This window comes from Carya illinoinensis, chromosome 10 (genome assembly GCF_018687715.1).
Source record: "Carya illinoinensis cultivar Pawnee chromosome 10, C.illinoinensisPawnee_v1, whole genome shotgun sequence".
Lineage (NCBI taxonomy): Eukaryota > Viridiplantae > Streptophyta > Magnoliopsida > Fagales > Juglandaceae > Carya > Carya illinoinensis.
The window spans coordinates 17,402,431-17,417,566 of NC_056761.1; the positions used below are offsets into that span (position 1 = coordinate 17,402,431).

At 40.5% G+C, this 15,136-nt stretch overlaps 1 pseudogene; it reads left to right on the forward strand.

The window, feature by feature from the left end:
- The first annotated feature begins 1,463 nt into the window (after positions 1-1,463).
- On the forward strand, positions 1,464-11,782 carry LOC122278051 (annotated as a pseudogene).
- The last annotated feature ends 3,354 nt before the right edge of the window (positions 11,783-15,136 follow it).

A 15,136-nucleotide genomic window follows, 5' to 3' on the forward strand; every position in this document is an offset into this window, starting at 1 on the left:
TTACGCAGGTTGTTGAAAAAAATAAGGAGATAAAAAGCCAAGTGTCCAAATTGATGAGCTCCTTGAGTATGAATGAGCGAGGTAAGTTTCCTTCTCAAGCTCAATCCGTACCCCATGGTCAACACATGGCACAAGAGAATTTGAAGGATGCGAATGCCATTGTGACACGAAGTGGTAAGTCATTACACATCCCAACAACGAACAAATCAGAGGATGTGGAAGAGGATCAAAGCAATAGTGGTGCCGAGCTGCCCAAAGAAGTCGAGGTAATAAAGAGCCCAGTTAAGGTACCATTTCCTCAAGCATTAAAACTGAATAAGCGAACTTTGGATCCTAACAATGAAATCTTGGAGAATCTCAATCAAGTAAAAATTAACCTCCCTCTTTTGCATGTTATTAAACAAGTTCCTACTTACGCAAAAGTTCTTAAAGATTTGTGTACAGTCAAGAGGAAGCACCATGTTAAGAAGACAACATTTCTGACAGAGCAAGTTAGCGCTCTAATTGAGCAGCGGATTCCTCCCAAGTACAAGGATCCTGGTTGCCCAACCATTGCATGTAGCATTGGAAATCATGAGTTTGGGCAAGCTTTGCTAGATTTAGGAGCTAGCGTGAATCTAATGCCATATTCTATTTATTTGTAGTTGGGGTTGGGAGAAATCAAACCAACCACTGTGGTATTACAATTGGCTGACCGTTCAGTCAAAGTACCCCGGGGTGTGGTAGAGGATGTTCTAATTCAAATTGATAAATTTTATTATCCTGTTGATTTCCTAATCCTTGACACTAGCTCTGTTGTTGATACTACTTCTAAAATTCCTGTGATTTTAGGTAGGCCTTTCCTTGCCACTGCTAATGCTCTTATTAATTACAGGAATGGGCTCATGAAGCTTTCTTTTGGAAACATGACTCTCGAGGTGAATATCTTCCATATTGCAAGACAGCCAGAAGATGATGACGAGAGCCACCAGACATACATGATTGACTCACTCATAGAAAAGGGAGTTTCTATAGCTCATGATTTTGACCCCCTTGAGTATTTTCTTGTTAATTATGAGTTTGATTCTATTAGTAATCCATCTGATATAGTTGATATTTGTGCTATCTTTGATAGAACTCAGGATTATGGCACTCGAGCCTGGCAACCGAAGTTTGAGGAGTTGCCTGAGAGAGAGGAAAAGCAAATTCCTTCAAGTGTGGAAGCACCCAAAGTTGAACTGAAACCTCTGCCTAAGGGTTTAAAGCATGTTTTCCTTGGTCTAGGTGATACTTTTCTTGTTATTATCTCATCTGAATTGTCTGAGTCTCAAGGTGAGAAATTAATTCGGATCCTAAGTGAGCATAAGTCAGCCTTAGGTTGGAGCATTGCTGATATAAAAGGTGTTAGTCCCCTGGTCTATTCTCATAAAATTAATTTGGAGGAAGGAACTAGCCCTTGTAGAGACCCCCAGCGTAGGCTTAATCCTACTATGAAAGAAGTGGTGAAAAATGAAGTGTTGAAACTATTAGATGCAGGAATCATATATCTTATTGCTGATAGTAAATGGGTAAGTCCTACACAGGTTGTTCCTAAGAAGTCAAGTGTTACTGTGGTGAAGAATGACCTAGGAGAGCTAGTCCCTACAAAACTTGTGACTGGGTGGCAGATGTGCATTGATTATAGAAAATTGAATGCTGCCACCCGAAAAGACCATTTTCCTCTCCCTTTTATTGATCAAATTCTTGAGCGTGTGGCTGGTCATCCTTTCTATTGTTTCTTGGATGGTTATTCTGGTTATTATCAAATTGAAATTGCATTAGAAGACCAGGATAAAACTACTTTCACTTGTCCTTTCGGTACTTATGCTTTTCGTAGAATGCCATTTGGATTGTGTAATGCACCTGCTACTTTTCAATGTTGCATGATGAGCATTTTTAGTGACATGGTTGAAAATTGCATGGAAGTTTTTATGGATGACTTGACTGTTTTTGGATCTACTTTTGATGCATGTTTATTGAATTTAGAGAGGGTGTTGACTCGCTGTGAGGAGAAGGAATTGGTTTTGAATTGGGAAAAATGCCACTTTATGGTACCTTCAGGTATTGTGTTAGGGCATATTATTTCTTCTAGGGGGATAGAGGTAGATCAATCTAAGATTGAATTAATCTCTAAGTTGCCTACACCTAGGATAGTAAAGGACGTGAGATCCTTTCTTGGTCATGCGGGCTTTTATAGGAGGTTCATACAGAATTTTTCCACCATATCTAGACCACTATGTGACCTTCTAGCTAAAGATGCCCCATTTGAGTGGACACAAGATTGTCAAGAGGCCTTTAAAATGCTAATTGGCAAGCTTACCTCAGCACCCATAATGCAGCCACCTGATTGGATTTTACCTTTTGAGATTATGTGTGATGCAAGTGATTTTGCTGCAGGTGCTGTACTTGGACAGTGAAGGAAGGGAAAGCCTTTTGTCATTTACTATGCTAGTAGAACTCTGAATAGTGCTCAGATGAATTACTCCACCACTGAAAAATAGTTGCTAGCTGTAGTGTTTGCTTTGGATAAGTTTCGTGCTTACGTGATTGGTTCTCCTATTATTATTTTTACGGATCATGCAGCCCTTAAGTACCTTCTTACAAAGAAGGATGCTAAGGCACGATTAATACTATGGATTTTACTTTTGCAGGAATTTGACATCACTATCAAAGACAAGAAAGGAGTGGAGAACGTAGTGGTTGACCATCTCTCGAGGCTCACATTTGAGGACACCTCTGACCACCTGCCAATTAGGGATGATTTTCCCGATGAGCATTTACTATCTATTACTTCTCTACCACGGTTTGCTCATATTGTGAATTATTTGGCTGCAGGTGAGATACCGGTGGATTGGAGCGCTCAGGACAAGAGGAAGTTCATAACTAAGGTACGTAATTTCTATTGGGATGATCCTTTTCTTTTCAAATACTGCCCTGACCAAATTTTAAGGCGTTGCATCCCTGATGAAGAGATTGCTAGCGTCTTGGAATTTTGTCACTCTCAAGCTTGTGGGGGCCACTTTTCAATGAAGAAAACCGCTGCAAAAATTCTGCAGCGTGGATTTTATTGGCCCACCATATTTAAGGATGCAAACATGTGATGACCCGCTTTTACGTGTATTTTCACTGAAGGGTTGTTTTTAATTTAATTAATATATTGGTTTATTTATTTTAAATTATTGTGTTTTAAATTGATTTTTAATTTATTTGATGTTGTGTTTTATTTCTTTTAGTTGTTTTGTGGTTTTTAATCTCTTTTCGGCGTGTTTTCCGGAGTGAGGATTAGACCTCATTTCTTTTCACATCTTTTTCCTTTTTCTCTATTTCCTTTTCCTTTTTTCTCTTTTCTTTTTTTTCTTCTTCTTTCTTTTTTCCTTTTCTTTTTCTTTCTTTTCTCTTTCTTCTTCCTTTCCTTCCGTCCCGTGCACCTTCTCTCTTTTTCTCATTCCCGTTGCCACCACTTTGACCGGCCAGTTCTCCGTCGTCCGGCCACCGTTTGATGCACCGTCACCACCATTCTCTTCCCCTTCCACCATAGATCATCCCCACCAATTTTCAGAGCCATCGGACCAGCCGTTAGCTTTCGAGAGCCGCCGGAAGTCGCTGCACCTGCTCTGTTTTTGCCCCTGTCGCCGGAATCTTCTTCAGCCCAGACCGCCGCCGTCCGGCCACCGTTTGGCTCGCTGCCAGTCTCGTTCGAACCCCCTCCCTCCGACGCACCACCCCACCAAATATCTCCCCCATCCGGCCAGCCGTTAGCCACCTAGAGCCATTTCTTTCCACACGGTTTTTGGCTCGATCCGCCGCCGTCGCTCCACCTCCGGCCACCACCTCTTTACCACTTCATCACCGACTCCTTTCCGTCCTAACCCACCCATTTTCGGCCTCCAACGACCACCGGAACAGCTCCTACGAGCTTAGTTTCCGATTTGCGTTTTCCGGCCATTTCCGGCGATTTCGCCGCCACCCACGGCCAACCACCACTTCCAATAGCTTCACAATCATCCCTAGACCATTCCCTATCAATTTCGTGTCCTAGTTTGTCCCCGTTCAGAAGTGGGTTTTTCACAACCCACGGCCACAGTGAATTTTCACTGTGACGTTGCTGTTTTTCCGCCGTTTGCAACACCGGGTGTTTTCTAAAATTACCGTATAGCGCTGTAAGTATTTTCCAAACCCTATTTTCAGATTTTAATATATATTGCTCATTAAATTATTTATTGTTGTTGGTTGTTGATTCCGGACTGAGTCCGAGGAGTTTCGGGGGTCGGATGGATGGAGGACGGAGTTGTCTGTTTAATTGATTTATGTTGTTTGATCATTTTATTATGCATTGTTATGGCATTGCGTGGTGCATGCACGTGTGTTTGTGGAATTGTGTGAAAAGCCTGTGTATTGGCGTGAGTGGTTTTACGGGTGCGTGTGTATCACGAGCCCAAGCCGGGATGGGTTATTATCTCGGTGGAGCTCCTCTGGTCACTCGGGAGCGGAATAAACTGAGTGATGTCCCCTGAGTTGTCGCTAGACGACGGGAGCGGGACTAGGGGTTGCTTGGTTACGAAAGCGCCGGGCGCGGAACCGGGCATCGCCCTACGCACCGACTCCGTGGCCCTTCGCTGGTGAGGGCTAGAGGATGCTTGGCTACGCACGCGCGGGGCGCGGAACTGGGCATCGCTTGTTAGGTGTCACACGCGTGGTGGTACTCTGCGGTGTGGCACTGGAGCCAGGGTGTGCGGATGACCCCTAGGGGAGGGCATGGTGCACGCGGTTAAAATTGGATAGTGGTTTGAGAGGCCAAATGGGACTTTTGGCGTGGTATTGGGCCAAATGGACTTTTGGCGAGATATTGGGCCAAATGTGACTTTTGGCGTGTGTGGAAAACTTGCGTTTTATGGGCTTTGTGCATTGGGCATGTTTCATGCATCTTGTTTGGGTTTTATGTGTTTTTATCTGGTAGTGTTTGGGTTTTACTTACCTGCGGTACCATTTTTGGTTCCGTAGCTTTTGGTGCAGGAGATGAGGATGAGGAGGAGGAGTCTGAGCCCGAGGATGCGGCTCCGCCGGGTTGCTAATGTTATGCTTTTCTTTATGGTTTTAAAGCTGTATTTGTGTTTTGTAATATTTTATCTATGTACGTTTTAAACAGCTTGTATTACGTTAAGAAAAATTCTGGTATTTAGTTATGGCTTTCGTTATCCGCTGCGTGTTTCTTCGTGCACATATGTTGCTTTTGCACACACTTGGCACCCGTCGATGGGATGGTGACCCGGGTTGTCACCATCCGGACGTCTCGATTTCCCCGTGCTCGGGCGTAGGGATTTGGGGGCGTCACAGATGGTATCAGAGCGGTTTGGCTCTGGGTAAAACCACATGTCCCGTAGGTAGTACCAGAATGTTTTTAAAGTTATGTTTTAAAATTTATTTTAAGTATAGTTTCTATTTGACATGTTTTATTTGTTTTATTGATTTGAGCTTGTTTGCTTGTTTTTATTTATTTAGTTATGTTATTGCATGCTGGTTTCTTTTGTTTCTGGCTATATGGTGTTGGTTTTGGTTTTTGGTTTTATGTTGTTGGTTTTATCTGTTTTTGTTTTCTTAAAGGGGGTCAAAGGTGGTGTTGTGGCTGGAAGGCGGTATAATCAAGGATACTATTATTAGGCAGGAACTTTTAGTGTTGTAGGTTTGAATTTTTTTGCGATGTGGTTTGCTTGTATGATGTTGAGGTCTGAAGGGAATGTCATAGTTTAGGCAATCTTTGTAAGGTGGGAACTCACGTAGCAATGAGGAGAGGAATTAGCTTTAAGTTGCTTAAGATGATTGAGGTCAAGGTTTTGTAGAATTTATGTAGCGAGGCTATAGGGTAGGAGAGTGTAGGTTCAACGAACTTTAAGGATATGTTTAAGGGAATTTTATTTAAGGTTTGCGACCAGATATATGCAAAATGGTGGTCAGCCACCGGATATCCACCTTTTAGGATTTAGTGGATGTGGGCACTCTTGTGGAGTGAGAGAATAATTTGAGTATGGGCTCCCCTCCAGGACATAAGAGGCGGAGTTTTTCTGGTGAAGGAAGTAGCTCGGGTTCACCTTAGAAGTTTGTTCAACGGACCGAAACTCGACCGCAAGCGTCCTCAAGTGTTCGTATGGAAGGACGAGTGCCAATTTGCGGAGTTTGTAATAGAGCCCATGTGGGTGAGTGCCCCATTAGAGTTCAAGGAAGCCGTGGAGCTCGTCGCAGTGATAGAACTAACTAGAGGCTTTTAGGTCGGGCTCGAATGTACGTAGTGACTCCTGGTACCGTTGGAGGCGAGGTTACGGAGACTCAGAATGTTGGAGTCATGGCAGGTAGGGGTCTAATCTAATCTTTAGTGATGAACGCCTTGTGTGGTTTGTTTTATTATCGAGGCTTGGAGAGAATGGCATGATCTGGGTGATCTTTTAGGGAAGTAGAATAATTGAGTTCTTTGGTTCCGTGGAGTTTATGAAGTGGTCTATAACGTAGTAGGTTGTAAGTTCAACAAATTTCGATGTTAGATTTTATGAAATTTCAACAAAGTTTTAAAGTTTGGGGCCTTATAGATTTTAGGAATATAAGTTTATGGTAATTAAGGTGTTAAGTTCGACAAGCTTTGGGGGGGAATAATTAAATTTCGAGTGGTAAATTTCGTGATTCGGATGAGTAATTTGGTGGCAATTGGGGCTTTAGATTTTACAAGCTTTTAAGGTGAATGATTTGGATTAAAACCACCAATCTTGAGAATTTCAGAAAATGATTTATTATCTATTAATGTTTTAGAATTTGAAAGATTTGGGAGTCGATTGTTCTATTATGGGATGTAAGTTCCTTGATCTTAGAAGTTCCGGAAGATGATTCTTATTTGATTAAAGGTTTTAGAATTGCAGAGTCGAATGACTGATTTATAATGAGAATTGAGTTCTTAGTTTTACAGACTTAGTGCTGTAGCTTGGTCTACTCTAGTGAGTGATTAGTTTGTAATCATTAAAAATGAGGTTGATTCGAGTTGAGTTGTTGATATGAAAGTTTTTCTAGAGTGGATTCCTTTGAGGATTGGAAGTAATGATCCAATTAGTGTTTTTCTTTGAGGATTGAAGATATCGAGCTAGTTTAGAAAATGATTATTGTTAACTCGAGGTTGTAATAGTAGATTTTAGGAAATGATTTTTATCGGTTTGGAAGAAATAGATCCATCGAGGTTTTGGAAACAATAGTTTAATTGTTGGTATTGAATTTGACTGAAGTTGAGACCTCATGTTCTGGAGACTTTTAGGAACGGATTATTAGTAGGTTTAAGGTCATTTTCAGTATAAAGTTTTAAGCGGTAGCTATTTGCTAATGTTAAGGGTATAAGTTAAGCAAATATAGGAATCATTCATGTTGATTTGCGATATAAGTCGAGATGATGGAAATAGTGGTAATAGACTATTTGTGTGTTGGAATGACTATTAGTTTCGGCTAAGGACGTATGAGATCGACACGTGATAGTGGTGAATAGATTGGAGTGTTTAGTCGAAACGTGTTACTCAATGGTATGTTGGTTGGCAATAATTGTTATAGCTTGAGGTTATAGTGATAGGTTTTAGGATTGATTCATACCGAGTGAGGATAATAGATGATGCAGGTTTTAGAAAATGAATTTTTGTTTATTTTGAGGATAAGGTACGGATGTTGGAAATGGAAGTGATGGATCACTTATACGTTAGAATGATTATTGATCTTAGCTAAGGGTACATGAGATCCATTTATAGTGGTGGTGAGGGTGTATGGATTTCGGAGAGTACAAATCCTAGTCTCTTTTTGGCTTTGAGTTGTTTGGTAAGTTGAATGGAATGTACAATTGAAGTGGGTTACCAATTGGAGTGATGGTTGGCATTAATGGTTGAGTCTATCTTCAAGAATTAATTGTGACTTGAGGTCACACAGGAATTTAAATTGGTGAGGCTATACTTTTCTTTGGAGATCAAGTATCTAGTTGGGAGAATTGGGGATATGGTTATATAGCTTGAAAGGAGATCGTTAGGTCACCATGTGTGGAGTATGAAGTAATGAATCTTGGAAGTTGAAACCTATGCATCAAAGGTGGGTAGCATGATCATATGTATGAAGTAATAAAACATTAGGATTCATGAGTGTTGTTTAATAGTTTTGATGGATTGAAGATTTAAACAGTATGGCCTGTCTTGAGATTTATTTGTGAAGTGCTATTGAAGGAATTAGTTGTGCTAAAACTAAAGTTTTTGAGGGTATAAGTAGGTGGGTGAGTTACCAAGAGCATTTTGATTATGTCTAGGTGAAGTCAATGGGAGTTTATAGTGAGCTAGTTATTGCAAGATTAGATGTTATTCAAAATCTAGGTTATGAGTTTGAAGTGTGGGATATCGGATAGAGGTTATAGGCGCTCTTGTTGGTTGGCGGGGAAGGACTTGGGCCTTTTGGAGATGTTCCTTATCTTTAGAAGAGACAGGTGTATTTTGGGGATGATGTTATATGTTTTCAAATTGGGGCCTGGAGGTTGATTAGTACTGGTTCTGTCATCAATCAATGGATGTATTTTGCGGAATGTTGGTTTTCGATTGGGGCAGCAATGGCCAACTGAGGAATGAGTGGAGATTTGAGGTTTTTGGAGGTATATGATTTTCTATGGAAAAGTGATAAAGGTTTTATTATGATTAGGTGTGGCTTGAGCTTATACTTCATGATATTAATTTTGAGGATATAGCCTTTATGTATTTTGGTGAGTTATCAGAGTGTGCGCGAAAGCGTGATTTTTGGAGATTCTTAGGAGTTCAAATTTTGTGTTGATTTTGAGGATTTAGTAGTGATTCGAAGTTTTAATGGGAGATTAATCTTTTGGTCGTGCAATTTGGTTTAGTGATGGTTAATTTTGGAAGTGGCTATTAGGTTACCAAGGTTGGAATAGGATGAAAATTCGGAAGGTAAAGCAGAGGCGTCGTCGATATTAGCAATTTATGGTGTGAAGTTAATAACCATTGGATTTGTTGGGAGTTGTCGATGATATGTATCTCTCAAATATGTTCGGAGTTGTATGTTGTATCTGTTTGGCGCTGATGGTTGATCTTGCAAATTTCGAGGACGAAATTTGTTTTTAAGGGGGGAAGGATGTGATGACCCGCTTTTACGTGTCTTTTCACTGAAGGGTTGTTTTTAATTTAATTAATATATTGGTTTATTTATTTTAAGTTATTGTGTTTTAAATTGGTTTTTAATTTATTTGATGTTGTGTTTTATTTCTTTTAGTTATTTTGTGGTTTTTAATCTCTTTTCGGCGTGTTTTCCGGAGTGAGGATTGGACCTCATTTCTTTTCACATCTTTTTCCTTTTTCTCTATTTCCTTTTCCTTTTTTCTCTTTTCTTTTTTTTCTTCTTCTTTCTTTTTCCCTTTTCTTTTTCTTTCTTTTCTCTTTCTTCTTCCTTTCCTTCCGTCCCATGCATCTTCTCTCTTTTTCTCATTCCCGTTGCCACCACTTTGACCGGCCAGTTCTCCGCCGTCCCGCCACCGTTTGATGCACCGTCACCACCATTCTCTTCCCCTTCCACCATAGATCATTCCCACCAATTTTCAGAGCCATCGGACCAGCCGTTAGCTTTCGAGAGCCGCCGGAAGTCGCTGCACCTGCTCTGTTTTTGCCCCTGTCGCCAGAATCTTCTTCAGCCCAGACCGCCGTCGTCCGGCCACCGTTTGGCTCGCCGCCAGTCTCGTTCGAACCCCCTCCCTCCGGCGCACCACCCCACCAAATATCTCGCCCATCCGGCCAGCCGTTAGCCACCTAGAGCCATTTCTTTCCACACGGTTTTTGGCTCGATCCGCCGCCGTCGCTCCACCTCCGGCCACCACCTCTTTACCACTTCATCACCGACTCCTTTCCGTCCTAACCCACCCATTTCCGGCCTCCAACGACCACCGGAACAGCTCCTACGAGCTTAGTTTCCGATTTGCGTTTTTCGGCCATTTCCGGCGATTTCGTCGTCACCCACGGCCAACCACCACTTCCAATAGCTTCACAATCATCCCTAGACCATTCCCTATCAATTTCGTGTCCTATTTTGTCCCCGTTCAGAAGTGGGTTTTTCACAACCCACGGCCACAGTGAATTTTCACTGTGACGTTGCTGTTTTTCCGCCGTTTGCAACGCCGGGTGTTTTCTAAAATTACCGTATAGCGCTGTAAGTATTTTCCAAACCCTATTTTCAGATTTTAATATATATTGCTCATTAAATTATTTGTTGTTGTTGGTTGTTGATTCCGGACTGAGTCCGAGGAGTTTTGGGGGTCGGATGGATGGAGGACGGAGTTGTCTGTTTAATTGATTTATGTTGTTTGATCATTTTATTATGCATTGTTATGGCATTGCATGGTGCATGCACGTGTGTTTGTGGAATTGTGTGAAAAGCCTATGTATTGGCATGAGTGGTTTTACGGGTGCGTGTGTATCACGAGCCCAAGCTGGGATGAGTTATTATCTCGGTGGAGCTCCTCTGGTCACTCGGGAGCGGAATAAACTGAGTGATGTCCCCTGAGTTGTCGCTAGACGACGGGAGCGGGACTAGGGGTTGCTTAGCTACGAACGCGCCGGGCGCTGAACTGGGCATCGCCCTATGCACCGACTCCGTGGCCCTTCACTGGTGAGGGCTAGAGGATGCTTGGCTACTCACGCGCGGGGCGTGGAACTGGGCATCGCTTGTTAGGTGTCACACGCGTGGTGGTACTCTGCGGTGTGGCACTAGAGCCAGGGTGTGCGGATGACCCCTAGGGGAGGTCATGGTGCACGCGGTTAAAATTGGATAGTGGTTTGAGAGGCCAAATGGGACTTTTGGCATGGTATTGGGCCAAATGGACTTTTGGCGAGATATTGGGCCAAATGTGACTTTTGGCGTGTGTGGAAAACTTGCGTTTTATGGGCTTTGTGCATTGGGCATGTTTCATGCATCTTGTTTGAGTTTTATGTGTTTTTATCTGGTAGTGTTTGGGTTTTACTTACCTGCGGTACCATTTTTGGTTCCGTAGCTTTTGGTGCAGGAGATGAGGATGAGGAGGAGGAGGCTGAGCCCGAGGATGCGGCTCCGCCGGGTTACTGATGTTATGCTTTTCTTTATGGTTTTAAAGCTGTATTTGTGTTTTGTAATATTTTATCTATGTACGTTTTAAACAGCTTGTATTACGTTAAGAAAAATTCTGGTACTTAGTTATGGCTTTCGTTATCCGCTGCGTGTTTCTTCGTGCACATATGTTGCTTTTGCACACACTTGGCACCCGTCGATGGGATGGTGACCCGGGTTGTCACCATCCGGACGTCTCGATTTCCCCGTGCTCGGGCGTGGGGATTTGGGGGCGTCACAAAACATCTATTGTCGCTCATGTGAAAAGTGTCAAAAGTTAGGAGTTATATCCCGTCGTAATATGATGCCCTTAAACCCAATGTTAGTGATTGAAATTTTTGATTGTTGGGGCATTGATTTTATGGGACCATTTCCTCCTTTTGGATATCAATATATTATTGTGGCAGTAGATTATGTGTCAAAATGGGTAGAGGCAGCAGCTTGCAGGAGCAATGATAATAGGATGGTAATCAAATTTCTCAAAGAGAATGTGTTATCTCGATTTGGTACACCACGTCCTATCATTAGTGATCGGGGTACACATTTTTGCAACCGTTCTTTTGAGGCTTTGATGAAAAAATATGGGGTGGTACATAAGATCTCTACTACTTACCACCCCCAGACAAGTGGACAGGTAGAACTTGCAAACAGGGAAATTAAGCAAATTTTAGAAAAAACGGTCAATCCAGATCGCAAAGATTGGTCTTTAAGACTAGTTGATGTGCTTTGGGCCTATCGTACAGCTTTCAAAACTCCCTTAGGTATGTCACCTTATAGGCTTGTTTTTGGGAAGCCTTGCCACTTACCTGTGGAGCTCGAGCATCGAGCTTATTGGGTCATCAAGCATTTCAATTTTGATATGGGAGAAGCAGGTAAGCTTAGAAAATTTCAGTTGACCGAGTTAGAGGAGTTGAGAAATGATGCTTATGAGAGCTCTAGAATCTATAAGGCTAAAATGAAAGTGTTTCATGATAAAAATATTTTGAGAAAAACGTTTAAGCTTAATGATCGAGTGTTTTTATATGATTCTAGACTCCATAAGCACCCAGGAAAACTTCGGTCTAGGTGGACTGGCCCATTTTTAGTAAGGAATGTTTTTGTAAATGGAGCGGTAGAAATAGAAGATCCTAAGGATGGTCGGATCTTTAAAGTAAATGGTCAACGCCTTAAAATATTAATTGATAGGCAAGCTCCGGAAGTGGAAGACATTCCACTTGTGGATCCAGTCTATCAACCTTGACCACACCACCAAGGTATGTGTTTCTTTATTTATTTTGTTTTGCTTTGTTTTGTTTTTGTTTTTTCTTATTTTCTTTCTTTTCCTTTTTGTTTGATGTTGTTTTCTTTGTTTTCGATTGCAGGATAGTTTCATTTCGTCATTTCAGATTACCATCTTTGGTGTTTAGGGAGCTACCCACGTCACTCATCAGGTGTATTCTACCATTTTCAGTTACTCCCCATTCAATTTTGATTTTTAAACATTGAGGACAATGTTTCATTTAAGTTGGGGGGTGGTGGTGCAAATTCAGTTTTTAAAATGCTTGTTGGAATTCTGTGGCATATTTTCATGTGTCAATTTTTTTTAATTTGCATCACACGTGCATCATTTTCACATGTGTACTCATTCTCATTCATAGCCATCTTCGTGAATTCACCAAACCCACCAGATCATTTTTTGCTGAAACATTCACAGAATCCTTAATGCACTTATCCAAGTTTTGTGGTAAGATGGTGGTTTGACACATGTAGTTAGAGAACTCTTTTGTTTAAGTTTTCATGTGAGTTTGGAGAGGATTGAGAGCATACAAATGCAGTTAATTGTGATAAGCGTTCATTGATCTGTTGAATTGGGCACTTCTTTTGATAATATCATTACATGGTTTGCGGTACAATGGTGGATATACTTGGGATATGACGAAGGTCAACTTAGGATTAACGTTTGAGCCTTTCAAGCTATCCTTTCCATCATAGACCCCTAGTAGCCAACTTTGAGCTAATAAAACACTTGTAGCTTTTTCTTTTCATATGCCCATATCATCCATGCCTCTCCACATTGGAGTATAACCTATACATAGATTTTCTTACCCTTTTTACTTCCAAGTGTATACTAGGTGTGGAATTTGTATTTTCTTTTTTTAATTTTATCATTTTCAATTAAAAAAAAAAAAGAGAGAAGAAGACGACGGAACAAAAGAGAAGAGTACAAGTTGCAAAGTGTTCAATTGAGTGAGCTCCAAAAAAAAAAAAGTTGGTATAGATGGAAAGAATACAAAAGTGGCATGTGTTTGTCCATCAAATTGTTGAAAAAAAAAGCAAGAAGAAGGAAAAGCATTATTATTTGATGATCTGAAAAGTTGGAGAGTATATTAAGTGAGAAGTGTGGTCTATTGAGATATTTAATAAAATTCCATTTGTATGTACTTGGAAGTTTTTGAATCCCTTTCATCCTTTTTTCTTTTCATATAACCCCAAAACCAAACCACATTACAACCTTTTGTGTTGACCATTCTGATCCTAAATAAGATGTTGGAAAGATTGATGGAAATCTCATTTGTTAGTGTTCCTATCATAAGATCAATGTTTGCTTGTTGCTTGTACATAATTGCCTAATTTTCCATGAGAGTGTATATACACCCATTTTCAACTCCATAGAGAGAGCCCTTACACGAAACACTATTATATCCATGAGTTATGGAGTTGAACCTTTTGGTTAAGATGTTCTTGATGTTGCATGTGTCAAGGTTAGTGGTACGATGGTTATGGCATAGAGAACACACACACACTCTGTGGATTGCTATAGGTGGATTGATCTTGATGGGTTATTGGATTCTTTAAATTGTTTTGATATGTGAATCTGGAAAGTGTGACTTGATGGCCTTTATGTGTGATTTTCTTTGATCTCTTTCGTTGTTTTGACATGAAAATTGCTAGGGACTAGCAAGGAGTAAGTTGGGGGTTGTGATGAGTGTGCGAAAGCGCACTCTATATACAATATTATTGGACTAAAATGTTAAAATGTGAATAGAAATCATAGGAATTAATGTGTATTCTTAAATTGAATTTCTATTTACGTTGGGATACTCCTAAGCAGTTTTTTTATGTCTAATTTTAGAGTTCATAAAAGAGCAAGTCAAGTCCAGTCAAATTCAAAGGAGGACATTCATGGAGTTTGAGAGCAATTTGGAAGAAAAGAAAAAGAAAAAAATCACAAAATGAAACCACAAGAAGTCCAAGTCCGAAATTCGCTAGGAGACAGTCTGGACATACTTTAGCCTTTTGACTGTATCTTTTACTCATATATCGGATTGATGTGATTCTTGATGGATTGGAAAGATATCTTAAAGGGCTATAACTTTGTATCTAATAAGGATTTCCAAATTCGAACTCTTGAATGCTGTACATGGCTGCCAAGATAAGTCCTAAAATTTAATCGATTTTTTTATGCGGAGATCAAGAAGACATTAGGGTTTCTTTCTTACCCTATATAAGCAAATCATTAGCACGAAATGGAGAGGAGGAAGAGGTACAAGAGGCGGATCTGAAGAGAGGAGAAAATTACTTCCATTGCCACTGTTCGCTTCAGTTTTCTCTGGAGATTTTTGTTGTCCATTATATTTATGGGTAACTAAATTCTCAAGTAGGGTTAAGGATGAACTTGCACATTAGATGGTATTTCTAATTTATTGTTAATTCATGTATTTAATTTTCAATTGCTAAAACTCTTTTGTTTTATCATTCTCAATTCATCGTTGATATTTTCTTCTCTGAATAATCATAAAATTTATTGTGTTTATGGATTCAGTCATGCTTTTTCTATTGAATGGATTAGTTCTTTGATTATGTTTGGATCAATTATTTATCTATATTGATTTAGTTTTTTGCTGCAATATCGCTTCCTGAGTATATTGTTGTCATTGGATTTTATCAATAGGGGTAGTAATTCACCTTCCCACCAATTTCCACCCCCAATCGGCCGGCCGTT